General features: G+C 42.2%; 1 long non-coding RNA gene across 1 annotated transcript in view; it reads left to right on the top strand.

Moving 5' to 3' along the window:
- The first annotated feature begins 13,576 nt into the window (after positions 1-13,576).
- LOC311521959 overlaps positions 13,577-15,505 on the top strand; it is a 28,850-nt gene continuing 26,921 nt past the window's right edge. Inside the window, exons 1-2 of the long non-coding RNA XR_014712016.1 lie at positions 13,577-13,598; positions 14,044-14,151. This is a non-coding gene — a long non-coding RNA (uncharacterized lncRNA). The remainder of the gene's footprint in view (positions 13,599-14,043; positions 14,152-15,505) is intronic.

Here is a 15,505-nt window from a genome sequence, read left to right as displayed (position 1 = left end):
CCAGGAAATGACTTGATCTCCATTGAAGGCTTCAAGACTTGCTGCTTGCCTTACTCATTCAAGCCACCTGCATTCTCCTTGCAGGGCTTGGGTAATCAGTTGGCCGTCAGTGTAGATTTCAGGGATGGGAGAGCTGGTTTTCTTCAAGTTCAGTGCAGGGACTCGGGACGTGATGAGATGGTCTTGAGCACTGGGATGCTGAATATAATTTTGTGGTGGAGCTGGATTGTGGTCTTTGTTTATGGCTACAGCCGTGAAGAGACCATAGAGTTGTAGAGGACAGACTATATTCTCATCCTCCAAGTGTTGGTGTGCACTGTTTGCCATGACGGTAGAGACGGCCAACAATCTGTCATAGGAGATGAACAATCCAAATTTAAAGAAGGTCTCTACTAGGTCATTTTTTCACGTCTGCGCATGAACTGTCAAATCACTGTGGATTGGTAAAGATGTTTCTCACGCTTTATTGTGGTACGAACTTTGTGTTCCTTCATGGCAATGGATGTTGTTGTTTGGCACAACTGTTGCAAAACTAAGGGGAGCTGGAGGAGTGGAAGCTTGTTCTGGATGAGTTTTAATGTTTGGGCCATCCAATGTCACGGACATCAGAGCCAGTAGTGACTCAGGTATAGATTATGCTTGACCTCCTGGTTCAAATGATCCAGTAACCTGTGTTTTCACTTGAAACATGTCCCTTGGAATAATTGTTGCTGTTTGGGACAGGTGAAGCACTTCTTCCTCACTTGTGTTCTCAGAGGGCATGTCCAATATCCTGGTTGAAGGCAAGAAGCACATCACGTCCTGGAATGTATGAAAGGGCACGTGATTTTAGTTTAGTGCTGTGAACACGCCCAGCCAGTGTCACTCCCAGCTGTTCTAGTCCAGTCATGTCGAGCCCTGTAAGTTTAAAGATTGCAGCCACATCTTCATTCGGTCTTGTCGTCTCAGTGTATGCTCTCAGTTCAGCAAAGTCAATCCCATGAGACATCTTCTCTGGGTTGCTTTGCTCAGTTTCTTCTCTCTTTATTGTAGAGAGACACCAAACGGCTTGTGTGATACTTTGCTTCTTGGGCCACTAAGTCCACTGAACGTAGTTTTCCAAGCAAGTGCTGGTCTTTACAGCTGAAGTGCACCCTTGTGGACTCGACTATGGATGCTGAGGGTGGAAGCTTCATGGAAGTCTTCTGATGGTATGTTCCTTTCACAAATAAAGCAAGCTTCTTTTTCTGGAGCTCCTTTGTGTTGGTCACTTCAGTGTGTGTATTTCTTCTGCAGTTCAACAGGGTGATCCAGAACTTTCTCAGTCCTTCCTTCCCCCCCCCCCCCCGACATTTTAAGTTTGGTCCTGTTAAAGTTGATGTCGCAGAATTTGTGCGAACACTTATTGTTCTTGTTCAGTCTTTTTCAATACCATCATCATCCTCTAACCTACAGACGTCTATGGGTATGGGAGGTCCATTCAGCTCATGGAAACATCTGACATTTTCTGCAAGAGTTTGATAGCCAGACCCAACATGCTCTTCTTTTTGTATTCCAATGGATTAATCAACTCTGCACCCATGTCTTTGTGACAAAGCTCCTACTTGCCCCGTGCAGTAGAGGAACAGGATGTCTCTGTTGATGGACTCATCTCTCCAACAAGCTTGTATCTTTTTGACATGTTGGAAGCACTAGTAATAGCCAATAGTAATCTAATATATTTTGCTGTTTGAGTATAGTTACTATTAGCCAGTCACCAAGTAGCTTTCACAAAACCAAAGTAGCATCTGAAAGAGAAATGTGATTAAATTCTGCTAAGATCACATTGGCAATCAAAATTAGTACAAAATGTGTCCTTTCATCAATATTAAGGTCATCTTGGGGACTCAAAACCACAACTACATCCCTTGTATGTGCAACTATAAAACAGCATTATCTACTGATTATGGCCATGTGGTTAAAATGGTACCCACAGGCAACAAGGCATGAGTAGGCAGTAGGCAATGGCCCCATTTCTGGAAATCTTTGTTAAATCAAGCCCTAAGACCGTGTGGTAAACTTCATGGTTTTATGCAGGGCTTTGTAGCAGAGCCCTGAGCTGGAGCACGGAGCAGTGGAGCTGCAGGTTTTTGCCGGGAGCTGGAGCGGAGCCGGAGCACAGCTCCAGAGCCCTGCTTTTATCATAAACCCCCAAATTCCATTTTTTTGGCACAAATCTGATCTGCTAAAAGGAATATAAATTCTCTCACCACATTTCTCTCAATGTCTCAATTTTCGGTGGTCTGCCTTTGTGGCTAGTTAAAGATGACAATGTTTTGGCTGTTCTCTAGCACACGCAGAGTGATGGCAGGGAATCAGCTCCATTTTCAATTTGAAAAGTGTGAAAGTGAAACCACCCACAACTCCCCTGGGAGTCCAAAGTCTTCGAGCACCTCAAAATCACAACGGTCTTGGAGGAGGCTAAAGAGGTTTGGTTTGGTTTTGTTTCTCTTTGCCTAATTGCAGAAAGGCAGAAGCCATATGGTGTTTGACCTCAGAAGGGTTTAATTGACAACTATGCTAAAGGTTGTTTGAGAAATAACACACGTTTTGTGGTGATTGTCACAGTTCCAGGGTCAGCTGCACCTCTGAACCCCATCTCTACTCTCTCTGAATGCATGTCTCTGAAGCCTCAGGACTATACCTCTCTTGGGGATAGGACCATGCGATTCTCCCACTCATCCCCAAGGTCCTGGACTATAACACCCTGTGTATCAACCACACTTACATTGCAGTTCTGAGTGGGTTCAGGCCCCTGCAGGTCTTCCTTTCAGGAATAGACCTGGTTGAAATTTTTCAACTGAAACATACTTCTGCAAAAAATGCAGATTTGGATCAGCCAAAACACTTCAGGAACTCATACTGAATTCGCCAAAATGTTTTGTTTTTTAAACCAAAACACCCAAACATCAATTATTTGTTTCATCATTGTTTAAATTGAATTTTTTTATTCAAAATGACTTTTCATTTAAAAATTTCCTTCAATTTTATTTTTTTTAATTAAAACCTTATAAAAGCTCAAAACTGAAACAAAACATTTTATTGACCCAAATTTCCTTTTTTTCCACTTTCTGATTTGCCAAAAAGATTGAGAAATCACCACTCAGGTTGATCCAAAATGAATGTATTTTTCAGTTTGTTTCAGAAAATGAATCATTCTCAGAGCTCTTTGGGAGTTTGTGAAAAGTCTTCTTAAAACAGAATTTAGTTAACCCTATGAACAAAGCATAACACAAGATGAAAGCTTGTTCTCTGACTTTCAGCAACCCCCTGGCCGTTGAGGTTTTTGTCCATTCCGCTTCTCTCTCTCATTCCCTGTCCTTCAGGGCCTGTCTTTAAATCCAGCCACATGTCTTTGTTTTCAGTTTCCCAGGATTACACCTATCCAAAGTCAGTGTGGTGAGCTCCCCAGGGGGTCAAGCCAGAACATCAAACAAGGACACTGCATTGTCTTAACTGTCTTTTAACAACTCCCCCACCCAGTGGGTGTTAAGGGATGTCTTATCTCAAGTAATCTTCTTGCCTTCGTGATCCTTTCCAAGCAGCGCTGTTGGTTTAATTCAGAATAGTCATACAGTAAATATCCCAATAACTAGGTCAGGATGTGGTATTCCTAAATTATTACAGGTAGCTCCAAGTCCCACACAGTGAACACCCCCCTGAGGAGGTCTAAAAATAGATGAATGCAGTTATGAGAGATAATCATAGTGGTGCATAACTTACTGTTTTGCTGCCTTTTCAATGAGGAGCTACAATTTATGCTCCCATTTCCCCCACATGGCTGGCCTTTTCCTGCGGAGCCATCCAATCGAGTCTCAGGATTTCCAAATCCAGCATTTGATTGGGGGATGAATTCAGACAAATCCCTTTCTAATCTCCAAATCATTCCTGACAGCCATGTTTGCTACAAGGATGTAATCATAGAATTGTAGGACTGGAAGGGACCTCGAGAGGTCATCTAGTCCAGTCCCCTGCACTCATGGCAGGACTAAGTATTATCTAGATCATCCCTGACAGCTATTTGTCTAACCTTCTCTTAAAAACCTCCAGTGACAAAGATTCCACAACCTCCCTAGGCAACTTGTTCCAGTGCTTAATCACCCTGACAGGAAGTTTTTCCTAATGTCCCACCTAAACCTCCCTGGCTGCAATTTAAGCCCACTGCTTCTTGTCCTATCCTCAGAGGTTAAGAACAATTTTTTTCCCTCCTCCTTGTTACAACCTTTTATGTATTTGAAAACTGTTATGTCGCCTCTGAGTCTTCTCTTCTCCAGACTAAAGAAACCCAATTTTTTCAATCTTCCCTCATAGGTCATGTTTTCTAGACCTTTAATCATTTTTGTCGCTCTTCTCTGGACTCTCTCCAATTTGTCCACATCTTTCCTGAAATGTGGCTCCTAAAACTGCACACAGTACTTCAGTTGAGGCCTAATCAGCATGGAGTAGAGTGGAAGAATTACTTGTTGGGTCTTCCTTACAACACTCCTACTAATACATATCAGAATGATGTTTGCTTTTTTTGAAGCAGTGTTACACTATTGACTCATATTTCGCTTGTGATCCACTGTGACCGCCAGATCCCTTTCCGCAGTGCTTCTTCCTAGGCAGTCATTTCCCATTTTGTAGATGTGCAGCTGAGTGTTCCTTCCTAAGTGGAGTAATGTGCATTTGTCCTTATTGAATTTCATCCTATTTACTTCAGGCCATTTCTGCAGTTTGTCCAGATCATTTTGAATTTTAATCCTATCCTCCAAAGCACTTGCAACCCTTCCCAGCTTGATATCCTCTACAAACTTTATAAGTTTACTTCCTATTTCATTATCTTAAATTAATGAAGATATTGAACAGAACCAGACCCAGAACTGATCCCTACAGCTCCCCACTCGATTTGCCCTTCCAGCTTGACTGTGAACCACTGATAAATACTCTCTGGGAATGGTTTTCCAATCAGGTATGCACAAACTTTATAGTAGCTCCATATAGATTGTTTATGAGAAGGTCATGCGAGACAGTACCAAAAGCCTCACTAAAGTCAAGATATACCACATCTACCACTTCACCCCTAGCCACAAGGCTTCTTACCCTATTAAAGAAAGCTATTAGGTTGATTTGGCACAATTTGTTCTTAACAAATCCATGCTGACTGTTACTTATCCCCTACTTCTAGTTGTTTGCAAATTGATTGCTTAATTGGCTTTCTGGGTACTGAAGTTAAGCTGATTGATCTGTAATTCCCTGTGTTGAACTTATTTCCTCTTTTAGAGAGAGGCTTAGATATATCCTCAGTCAACTTCTTGAGTATTCTAGGATGTATTTCCTCAGGCCCTGATGACTTGAAAACATCCAAATTTTCTAAATATTTTAACTTGTTCTTTCCCTATTTTAGTCTCTGTACTTCATTTTCATGGGCATTAACTATGTTAGACATCCAATCGCTACTAAACTTTTTGGTAAAAATAAAAACATGGTCTGTGAGTTCCTATATGAGTTTCTGATAGGGTGGGCTCTTTAATCTAGGAAACAAGAGTTACAAGATTCATGATTGGAAGATGAAGCTAGAAAAATTCATACTGGAAATACAGCAAACATTTTTAACAATGAGGGGAATTAACAATTGATTTAAGGTTGTGGTGGATTTGGTCACTTCAAGTATTTAAATCAAGACTGGATGTCTTTCTGAAAGCTGTGGTCTCTATCAAACAGAAGATATGGCCTTGATGCAGGAATTACTGGGTGAAATCTGGTGGCCTATGCTGTACAGGAGATCGGACTAGATAATAATAATCCCTATTGGCCTTAAATTCTGTGAATTTACAACTCCATACTCAAATCCCAATGTGACTGAAAGGTTGGGTCAGGAAGGAGCATGACTATAATGTGCAAAGAGGAGTCACTCTACTGTAGATGGAATAGCATCCAGGACGTATATGCCTCTGTTAACAGCATGGTCTAGTGAATTGGCCGTTAACTTAGGTGTTAGGACAATTGGTTCTAGGCAGAGTGATCAGATGTCCCAATTTTATAGGGACAGTCCAAATATTCGGGGCTTTGTCTTGTATAGGTGCCTATTATCCTGCACCCGCTGTCCTGATTTTTCATATTTACTATCTGGTCACCCTAGTTCTAGCCCTGGTTCTTCAGTGATGATCCTTCTTTCTCCTTCCACTCTTTTTCTATTTAAATTCTAACCTCTTCAGGACAGGCACTGCCTGTCATTGTGTGTCAGTACAAGGCCCTAGCATAATGGGGCCTTGATCTCAGTTGGGGTCTCCAGGCACTTTTGGTGACAAGCAAGAGTTTCTAATTTTTCTTTTTTAATAAAAAACAAGTGGGTTTTCTCTCTGCCTGCAGCATGTCAACAGGTTTTTGTTTTACAAACGGTTCCATTTTTGCCCTGGATTTCTGAAGTCTCCCATTTGTATATCAGACATATTTTTGACATGCTTTGAATTTGGAGACCACAGTTCATGTTGCTCAGAAACATGCAGTACAGGGCATTTATTTCTGGTTCTTTCCCCCACTTTAGCATGAATCACAGAATGAGTCTAAATTCCTATTGAAGGGAGCAGTCTGACCTACTGTAATACCAAGAGACAAGGGAATCATGTTAGCTAGCCAAAGCTGATGGCTAGACAGCCTCTTGGAAGAAAGGTCAAAGTTGAGCTGACTTCTTATTTATTCTGGAAATGAGCGATCATGCAGCCCCATCAAGTAAAATAACACTCTGTGCTCCTACTGCTAAAATACAGACAAGCAAAAGCGGTACGACACCCTAGCAGCAAATCTTCCGTTATAAAGATGCATTGCATATCCTAATTTGCAAGGAGTTAATGGCTGGTCAAGCTGGAAACTGGTTGGTAGCAATTGAGGTTTTGGCAGAAGGGTAGTGCTTTGTTTCTTAACACATAGTTATACTTGAAGCAACAAGTATTAGGATCAGTTGGTAACAAAAGTATTGAACTGATGAGCAGTGAAGCACTCTGGCTTTATATACTTTGCTTCATTTTCAAATCTGCAGCAGCTTTCTCTTGTATGAGCTGGTTTGGTGTGCATGATGCAATGAAGGCATATAACCAGTGAAGTTTCTATAAGAAGCATGAACTTTGTTTTGAGGGTCTGTCTTCATTGCACATTGACTGGCACCTGTCTGAGCACTTGGGCTAGCCTCGCCCGTGATGGGCATCTCCACAACAAATCCCTGTTACTATGTCCTCACTGTTTCTGCATTCATCTTTGTGTATCTTGGGACATGTCTCATGGTTCTTTGTGCTGAGACACACAAGGATTCTTTCCGAGTTAATTGGGTCAATTGCAGAAGAACATGTCTGCCTTTTGGGGGAATTGTGGGACAGGCATGGAAGGACAATCAGCACTTGAGTGATTTTTTTGCCTGCTTCCTAGCTGCAAAGTGGATGGGTTCCAGCCCAAGTGAAAGCAGAGCCCAGGCTCTAACCCACTCCCTCAGCCAGGTAAGTTAGCCCTCACTTAACATGCATCAGGTCAGAGGTTTTCCTGTGTGGCTGCTGGGGAAGTTGGGGAAAGGTTTGGGATAAGAACCTGGATTATCTGTGCAGATGAGATATATCCTGAAAGTGTCATAGATTACAAGGCCAGAAGGAACCATTGTGATCTTCTACTCTGACCTTCTGTATATCTTAGGCCATAGAACTTCCCCCAAATAATTCCCAGAGCAGATCATTTTAGAAAGACCTCTAATCTGGATTTCAAAATTACCAGCAATGGAGAATCCATCACGACCCTTGGTAAATTGTTCCAAAGATGAATTACACTTACTGTTGAAAATTTCCTCCTTATTTCCAGTGTGAATTTGTCTAGCTTTGACTTCCAGCCATTGGATCATGTTAGACCTTTCTCTGATAGACTGAAGATCCCACTATTAAATATTTGTTGTCCTGTAGGTACGTATAGAGTGTAATCAAGTCACCCCCTTAACTTTCTCTTTGTTACACTAAATAGATTCAAGGAGCTCAATCTATCACTATAGGCACATTTTGTAGTTATTTAATCATTCTCCTGGCTATTTTCTGAAAACCTTTCATAATTGGTCAACATCCTTCCTGAGTTGTGGGCACCAGAACTGGACACAGGATTCCAACTGCAGTCACACCTGTGCCAAATACAGAGGTAAGAGAACCTCTCTGCTCCTACTTAGGATTCCTATGTTTATGCATCCCAGGATCGCATTCATCCTTTTGACCACAGCATCACACTAGGACCTCATATTCAGCTGATTATCCCCCCACACCCCCCGCACTCCAAAATCTTTTTCAGTCACTGATTCCCAGGACAGCATCCCCCATCCTGTAAGTATGGCCTCCATTCTTTGTTCCTTGATGTACAGATTTACATGTAGCTGTATTAAAACGCATAGTGTTTGCTTACACACACTTTAATAAGTGATTCTGATCTCTATCAGTGACCTGTCCACTTCATTGTTTACCACACCCCCAATTTTTGTGTCATCTGCTGACTTTCTCAATGATTTTGTTTTCTTCCTTTCTTATAAAAAATGATAGACATAGGGTCCCCACTGGAAACGCATCCATTTGATGATGATTCCCTGTTACATTTTTCAGACCTAGCACTTAGACAGTTTTTAATCCATTTTATGTGTGCCATGTTAATTTTATATCATTCCAATTTTTTAATCAAATTGTCTTGCAGTCAAACCAAGTCAAACGCCTTACAGAAGTCACTATTACATATATCAACCCAAAATTGTAATCTCATCTGAAAATCATTTAACACAATCTGTTTTCTATAAATCTATGTTGATTTCCATTACTTACATTACCCACATTTAGTTTTTTGTTAATCCAGTCCTGTATCAGTCACTAGATTATCTTGCCCAGGATTGTCAGACTGACAGGCCTATAATTAGCTGGCTCCTCCTGTTTATCCTTTTTCGCTCAAAATTAAATTTCATCCAGCCTTCTGGAACTTCCCCAGTGCTCCAAGACTTACTGAATGTCAACATTAATGGTCCAGTGAGTTCCTTAGCCTACTCTTTTCAAACTCTTGGATGCAAGTTATCTGGATTTTAAAATGTCTAACTTTAGTAGCTGCTGTTTAACATCCTCCTGAAATTCTAGTGGATGGAAAGAGCATCATCATATGAGTGTTCTCTGCTCCAGCTGTTTCTAGCGATCTATATTTTTCCTAATTGGGTTAAAATTAGGCAACATATGAGATGTTAACATGGGAGTTAGAGGGTTTAGATAATAGGTTAGCATAAGGTTTGAGGTTTCAGAACCAGGCTAGTCTGACAGTTTTATGGTTTCTCAATGCCTAACATGCTAAGACACATTTCTGATTCTAAATTTTAACAAATAACTTACTTTCCTTTCTGAAGAATTCCAGATCTGCCATGCCACCCATAGTTATCAGCATTAGTTCGCTTAGGGCCATGTTGCTTTAGCTGAACCTTAACTTTTTGGATTAACAGAAAATATCTGCTTTCCCCGAGAATTGAAAATCCTGTGTGATTTTCTGCTTCTGTCCATAGCTTGCATCTGACTCATTAAGTCCCCAGTCCTATAAAAGCATGATCATCCTTGACTCCCATTGAAATCAGTGGGAGCAGAGGGCACTCAGCATCTTGCAGAATTGGCCCTTAAATGCCAATATAGGCTAAGATTCTTCCACCCTTACTCTCACTACTTACCCCACATATAGTCCCATTGCAACCAGCGGGGTTATTTGTGGAATAGCTTTCAGAGTAACAGCCGTGTTAGTCTGTATTCGCAAAAAGAAAAGGAGTACTTGTGGCACCTTAGAGACTAACCAATTTATTAGAGCATGAGCTTTCGTGAGCTACAGCTCACTTCATCGGATGCATGCTGTGGAAACTGCAGAAGACATTATATACACACAGAGACCATGAAACAATACCTCCTCCCACCACACACTCCTGCTGGTAATAGCTTATCTAAAGTGATCACTCTCCTTACAATGTGTATAAAATCAAGGTGGGCCATTTCCAGCACAAATCCAAGTTTAACCAGAACGTCTGAGAGGGGGGATAGGCTACCTTGCATAATGACTTAGCCACTCCCAGCCTCATTAATTTAGGCTTAAATAGAGGCTGGGAGTGGCTAAGTCATTATGCAAGGTAGCCTATCCCCCCTCTCAGACGTTCTGGTTAAACTTGGATTTGTGCTGGAAATGGCCCACCTTGATTTTATACACATTGTAAGGAGAGTGATCACTTTAGATAAGCTATTACCAGCAGGAGTGTGTGGTGGGAGGAGGTATTGTTTCATGGTCTCTGTGTGTATATAATGTCTTCTGCAGTTTCCACAGCATGCATCCGATGAAGTGAGCTGTAGCTCACGAAAGCTCATGCTCAAATTGGTTAGTCTCTAAGGTGCCAAAAGTCCTCCTTTTTTCTTTTTGTGGAATAGCGTACTACACAGCATGAGGAACGATCACAGAATCCGACCCATGACACAGCACCAAATCTGCTCAGATGTTGCTTGTGCTACTGTATCTGGTATTGCATTGCAACAGACCCTCCAGTCCCCTCTGCTGAAGTATATTCAGCCCAGCACCTCAGTTAAGTCATTCAGTATTTCGGTGTCCTTGCAAATCCCAGTAGATGCCTATCTGCATCTTTAGCTGCCTAAATACATTTACAGATTGGGCCCTAGGACGTCAGAGGTAGATCAAAGACTCGAACCCCATTCTCCCAAGTCCCAGGCTAGCACCCACACCATTGCACAATTTCTTTCCTGGACCCTTGGCCAATGAAATTTGAGCCCCCTAAATCACAGAATCATAGAAGATCAGGGTTGGAGCTACCCTAGAGATGGCTAAACTTCAGTGATCAAAAGGCATGAGCTCAGTTTTAGAGCATTGGGGGAGTGTTTGAAGTGCAACTGTGCGTCCATTCATCTGATGTTCGTATTCATTGTGCAGTTTACCATAGCGGAAATGAAAGTCAGCTCAGCTGATGTGTACGTCTTGCGCACATGCCACAGAAACAGACGCTGTCTCTCTCACTTCCTGAGACAGTGCAATTTTATTTTCTGCATGAGCAGAACTGTCAGATCCTCTTATTTATATTCTTTATATCTTAAGCTAAATGAAATGTGACCTACCAAGTCAAGTGCCAGTATGCTGGTTTATTTGTCAGTATTTTAGGTGTATGATCATAACACTTTATGGTATTTCTGCCAACTTGCAGCTAATCCTCTTTACAGCAGCTAAGGTGTATGAAAGAAACTTCGAGAGCCTACAGGATGAATAATAACAAACATGACAGGTATATACAACTCAGCTGCATTTACCCGGCTTGATACCTATTGCCAATATTTAATTTGTAATTGAAAAAAACTGATGGTGGCTTATGCGGTTAAATGCCTGGATCTTAATGGATTCATAATTGGGATCTTCCTGGTGCGTGTGTGCTCCTTGAATTTGGGGGTTTATGAATAATATGTACACAATTAGGAGAATTTGCTGATACTTAAACATTTCATTTTAACTATCTTGCATTATTTATATTGTAGTAGACCTTGCATGCCTGAAGTGAAATCAGGTCTCCATGTTCTATGGGCTGTACAAATATAAACTAAGAATTATTTCCTGCATTGAAGAACCCACGCACTGTAGCTGGGATTTTCAAAAACACCTACGTGACTTAGGAATAGGGCTGGCTGGAAAAAAAGAATTCCATTTCACAATACATTGGGGGTTTGGAGCAAGCCCCACTGCAGAAGAACCAACAGCAAGGGGGTTAGAGGCCACACCTGGGAGACCTACATTTGCATCTTTGCTTTGCCTGATGTGCAGCAGGACTTGAAGCTGGTTCTCTCCCCTGCCAGCTGAGTGCCTTAGCCACCCAGCTATTCTGGGGCATGACCTGCTTTCTTTCACTTTTTTTGACCAGAAATTCTATTGAGACCTAAAACCTTCCTGATGAAAGTTTTGTTGAACTCAGCACATTTTTGACACATTGGCATTTTCTGACACAAAACAGTCTCGTTAAAAAATTCCCAAGCAGTCCTATTGAGGATCACACGTCCAACTTGCTTTCACTTTTGAAAATCCCACCCTAAATAGACAAGACAGGCAAAGGAAGCAAGGAAATACTTTTCTCCCCATGTCACCAATGGGGAAACTGAGTCACAGAGAGAGGAAAGTGATTTGCCAGCATCCTAGAAGAAGACTGTGGGAGAGCTGGGAACTGTACCTGAACCACAAGACCATCCTTCTGCTCTCAGGACTTTTAGAATATTGCAGCAAAGTATTCAGCTAGGTTTGGAGATCAGTCCCAGATTGCTCAGGGCAGAGTCAGGACTGGGAGCCATGGTTCCCATTGATTAAAAACCCTTCCATCCTTATTTCTTAGTATATTGTTAGTGACACTGCACAGTATATGGTGGTGCTCCGTGGCCTTCTGGCTTTCACCACTTGTTATACAATTTAATGGATGCCTGCACTTTGACAAAAGTCTCCGCTGTACATGCATTTGCTATACAAGGGAAGCCGTAGATCACCAGACCCAGCAGTGACAGGAAAGGTTACCGAAAACTTCCTGTTCTTTGTATCTAAGTAGGGAAAGAGGAAGATTTAAAAGTTCAGTGGCCTATACTTCAGCACACCGTTCCTGTGATGCAGGCTCTGATTCTAACCTTACAATCCAACCTAGGAAGGGGAAGTCACAACCCAACAGAATGTTTAATGTGTGCACAAGTCTTGCTCAATTTCCTTTGCTGAAATGTCCCTCCAGTATATTTGAAATCTACAGTAAATTATCAAAAAGAAAAGGAGGACTTGTGGCACCTTAGAGACTAACCAATTTATTAGAGCATGAGCTTTCGTGAGCTACAGCTCACTTCCTGTAGCTCACGAAAGCTCATGCTCTAATAAATTGGTTAGTCTCTAAGGTGCCACAAGTCCTCCTTTTCTTTTTGCGAATACAGACTAACACGGCTGTTACTCTGAAACCAGTAAATTATCAGTTTACTCTCCTTATTGCAGAGAGATTGCAAGTGAGTGAGGGATGAGTTCCTCCTGGTTACAGGGCGTTATTCGTCTTGCCGGGTGCCTCTGACTACCTTTTGCATCTCCGAGTCCAGAGACCTATTTCAGTTCCTGCTTAAGGAACAATCGGCACTCCTGATCACCTGCAAGAGCTGCCAGAGAGCCTTCACTTCCCCCTGCTTCTGAAGCTGAGACGGAGAATGAAGATGATGAATTGGCCCCACTTCCACGGCTTTCGTACGCACAGAAGACGATTGCATTAAATGAAGTGGCCCAGGAGCAACTCCAGGAAAATGCGGCCAAGCTATTTCTAAGCCTACACTCTGCATAACGAACCCCTACAGATATGCTTCAAATTACCCTTAAAACGTTGTCTTTAAGCAGTGAGGAAGGAATATAAATGTGATTCACCAGGAGAGCTGTAAACCCAGGGTTCCTTTTTTCCTGAAGAAAAGAGTGGTGAATTTCACTAACCTCAGTGGTGGAAATGACGGAACTATTTTTGCTCAGACTTCCCCCCCCCCCCCCGCCAAAAAAAATCAGTCTGAGGCAGAAACCAAGCATGTGAAGTGGTAAGTACCTGAGAACAAAGGATTCTAATTCAAGCCAGTTGGCACATTTTTTTTGACTAAATGTAATTTTGCCAAAATATGCTGGATAGTTGTTAGAAACTTTCTGGCTTCAGCTCCGATGTTTGGATTGCAGCAGAGTGGTTGGGAAGGTTTTTGAGGTTCATGGCTCTCTGGCCACTTCTGACCTGAGAGAGATTTAGTCTCTCTGGCCTCGTTATGTTGCTGGCTGTTTTTTTTGTTTTGTTTTGTTTTACAGTTGAAATCCTCAACCGAGAACTATACCAGGTGTTCTGCAGAAAGACTAAAATGAGGCCAATTTATCCTAGTGCACTTATAAACCATGGATAATTTTGTTTTCTGTCACCCTCACATTCGCTCATAAATGGATTGAGCCTTAAATGATGAGTGTGAGTAAAAGAAAATCAATACTTTTCTTTCTTTGTAGGCATTCATTTGCTGTAGCTGTGAACTGGCCAGAACCCAGTGCAAACCCTTTGTATCCTTACAATTGCTTGCTGCATAGCAGCATCCAGGAAGGATGATGGTAATCAATGTAGGTTTGTATTATTGCATTATTTTGTGTTGATAATCGGATACCACTGTTCCCTGTAAAACCAAATCGAAATATTAATTCAGTGCTGGGAATACAAATGAGACTGGAGAAAATTATCAGGGCAATCCAAAAATTGTAGCAGAAAAATATATGTTGCTGTCTGTTACCAGTATTTGCTGCCAGCCAGTTTCTCTGTTTCCTGCCAATGTGCTGAAAGCTGTTTCAAGTCTGTCTATTAGAATGTATTGCTTCACAGCCGGAGGCCTCTCCAATCCCAATTCTTGAGCCAGAGAGCAAACCGTAGAGACTCTTTAATGTCTCCAAGTGTTTCCCTGGATTCTTGCCCCTAGTCCTCTTTCACTTCTTCTGGCCAGGTTGCCTTCCTGACATCTCTTATCTCCTGTTCTTGCAGCTTTGGCAGTTGGAAGAGCATGGAGGCAGACGTTTGCAGGGTTGCTGTAAGTTGCAATCCTCGCCACTGGTTTTTTACAGGCTAGAAATACTTGGTTGCACTGCCTGCCAGGCCTGCTGTATTTTTAGCATGTCATCAGTATGTTCCTCAGTCCTGCAGCTGCTGATTTTGCTGCAGAACCAACCTTCCCCCCCACATCCTTCCCACAGCTCTGTCCTACACTACAGTGCAGAGGATTTGCTGGTGTAGCTATACCAAGTACCCCTCCATAGCTCGCTCCTGTGGATGCTGACAGGGAGCGTTTTCCTGTCAGCAGAGTAACGCCATCCCCCAAAACAACATTAGCTATGCTGTATTGGGGGTATTGTGGGCATAACTGTCAGCTGTGGGTTTTTTAACACCCCGACCAAAACAGCTGTGTTGACAACTCTTTGCAGCAGAGCCCTGCCCTCTCCTGTAATGTTTAAGCTTTGATTTTTAAAATGTTTCTAGCCCTTGTGGTTGTGAAAAGGCTGCAGAATGCTAAGCACGTATAAACCAACGTGCTGTTGTCTTTGCAAGTCTTCAGACACCCTGGTTTCTCTCCCCAGCACTTGCCCTTTTGAGTATAATCTCTTTGTCAAAGGAAGAAGATGTACATACTCTTCCTGAGTGGGTCCTGGATCACCTGGGACCTTGTCCACACTGGAGGCGGCATGTAAGTTGTGTAGTTACACACCACAGAGAAAGGCAGGCTACATCCCCACTGTGTCCAAATATGGCAATGAAAGGCTCTGGCAGAAGGAAAATCTCCAACAGTGGGGAGATGCCAGAGTCTTTCCCCACTGCATCGCCCTTGCCAGAGCCTTTTCCCACTGCCAGAATCTTTCACTGTATTGGGGGGAAAAAACAGGAGTACTTGTGGCACCTTAGACTAACAAATTTATTAGAGCATAAGCTTTC

Source organism: Lepidochelys olivacea (assembly GCF_965140295.1).
Source record: "Lepidochelys olivacea isolate rLepOli2 genome assembly, chromosome: 6".
Taxonomy (NCBI): domain Eukaryota; kingdom Metazoa; phylum Chordata; order Testudines; family Cheloniidae; genus Lepidochelys; species Lepidochelys olivacea.
The sequence above is the reverse complement of the archived record's forward strand: the minus strand, read 5'-3'. Positions and strand labels throughout refer to the sequence as shown.